This window comes from Arachis stenosperma, chromosome 6 (assembly GCF_014773155.1).
Source record: "Arachis stenosperma cultivar V10309 chromosome 6, arast.V10309.gnm1.PFL2, whole genome shotgun sequence".
Classification (NCBI taxonomy): domain Eukaryota; kingdom Viridiplantae; phylum Streptophyta; class Magnoliopsida; order Fabales; family Fabaceae; genus Arachis; species Arachis stenosperma.
In genome coordinates, this window is record NC_080382.1 from 30,603,367 (window position 1) to 30,605,463 (window position 2,097).

Sequence of the window (2,097 nt, forward strand, 5' to 3'; positions counted from 1 at the left end):
TTTGCTGTGGCTAGGAAGGGTCTGCCAAGGATGATGGATTCATCCATGCACTTCCCAGTCTCTAGGACTATGAAATCAGTAGGGATGTAATGGTCTTCAATCTTCACCAAAACATTCTCTACAAGTCCATGAGCTTGTTTTCTTGAATTGTCTGCCATCTCTAATGAGATTCTTGCAGCTTGCACCTCAAAGATTCCTAATTTCTCCATTACAGAGAGGGGTATGAGGTTTACACTTGACCCTAAGTCACACAAGGCCTTTTTGAAGGTCATGGTGCCTATGGTACAAGGTATAGAAAACTTCCCAGGATCCTGCCTCTTTTGAGGCAGTTTCTGCCTAGACAAGTCATCCAGTTCTTTGGTGAGCAAAGGTGGTTCATCCTCCCAAGTCTCATTTCCAAATAACTTGTCATTTAGCTTCATGATTGCTCCAAGGTATTTAGCAACTTGCTCTTCAGTGACATACTCATCCTCTTCAGAGGAAGAATACTCATCAGAGCTCATGAATGGCAGAAGTAAGTCCAATGGAATCTCTATGGTCTCATTTTGAGCCTCAGATTCCCATTGTTCCTCATTGAGGAACTCAGAGGAGATTGGTACACGCCCACTGAGGTCTTCCTCAGTGGCGTCCTCCTCCTCTCTTTCCTCTCCATATTCGGCCATGTTTATGGCTTTGCACTCTCCTTTTGGATTTTCTTCTGTATTACTTGGAAGAGTACTAGGAGGGAGTTCAGTAATTTTCTTGCTCAGCTGTCCCACTTGTCCTTCCAAATTTCTGATGGAGGACCTTGTTTCATTCATGAAACTTTGAGTGGTCTTTATTAGATCAGAGACCATTGTTGCTAAGTCAGAAGTATTCTGCTTAGAACTCTTTGTCTGTTGCTGAGAAGATGATGGAAAAGGCTTGCCATTGCTAAACCTGTTTCTTCCACCATTATTGTTATTGAAACCTTGTTGAGGTCTCTCTTGATTCTTCCATGAGAAATTTGGGTGATTTCTCCATGAAGAATTATAGGTGTTTCCATAGGGTTCTCCTAGGTAATTCACCTCTTCCATTGAAGGGTTCTCAGGATCATAAGCTTCTTCCTCAGATGAAGCATCCTTAGTACTGTTTGGTGCATTTTGCATTCCAGACAGACTTTGAGAAATCAAATTGACTTGTTGAGTCAATATCTTGTTCTGAGCCAATATGGCATTCAGAGTGTCAATCTCAATAACTCCTTTCTTCTGACTAGTCCCATTGTTCACAGGATTCCTTTCAGAAGTGTACATGAATTGGTTATTTGCAACCATTTCAATCAATTCTTGAGCTTCTGCAGGCGTCTTCTTCAGATGAAGAGATCCTCCAGCAGAGCTATCCAAGGACATCTTAGATAGTTCAGAGAGACCATCATAGAAAATACCTATGATGCTCCATTCAGAAAGCATGTCTGAAGGACATCTTCTGATTAATTGTTTGTATCTTTCCCAAGCTTCATAGAGGGATTCTCCATCCTTCTGTCTGAAGGTTTGGACTTCCACTCTAAGCTTACTCCATCTTTGTGGTGGAAAGAACTTTGCCAAGAAGGCATTGACTAGCTTTTCCCAAGAGTCCAGGCTTTCTTTAGGTTGAGAATCCAACCATATTCTAGCTCTGTCTCTTACAGCAAAAGGGAATAGCATCAGTCTGTAGACCTCAGGGTTAACCCCATTAGTCTTGACTGTGTCACAGATTTGCAAGAATTCAGCTAAGAACTGATGAGGATCTTCCATTGGAAGTCCATGGAACTTGCAATTCTGTTGCATTAGAGAAACTAATTGAGGCTTAAGCTCAAAGTTGTTTGCTCCAATGGCAGGGATAGAGATGCTTCTCCCATAGAAATCAAGAGTAGGTGCAGTGAAGTCACCCAGCACCTTCCGTGCATTATTGGCATTGTTGTTGTTTTCGGCTGCCATGTGTTCTTCTTCCTTGAAGAATTCGGTCAGGTCCTCTAAAGAGAGTTGTGCTTTAGCTTCTCTTAGCATTCTCTTCAAGGTCCTTTCAGGTTCAGGATCAGCTTCAACAAGAATGCCTTTGTCTCTGCTCCTGCTCATATGAAAGAGGAGAGAAAAAGAAAAT

General features: G+C 42.1%; 1 non-coding gene across 1 annotated transcript; it reads left to right on the forward strand.

Annotated features, from left to right (window-relative positions):
- Positions 1–1,421: 1,421 nt before the first annotated feature.
- Positions 1,422–1,529, forward strand: LOC130938246 (small nucleolar RNA R71). The gene has a single exon (XR_009069418.1). It is a non-coding gene; the product is annotated as a small nucleolar RNA R71 (small nucleolar RNA).
- The last annotated feature ends 568 nt before the right edge of the window (positions 1,530–2,097 follow it).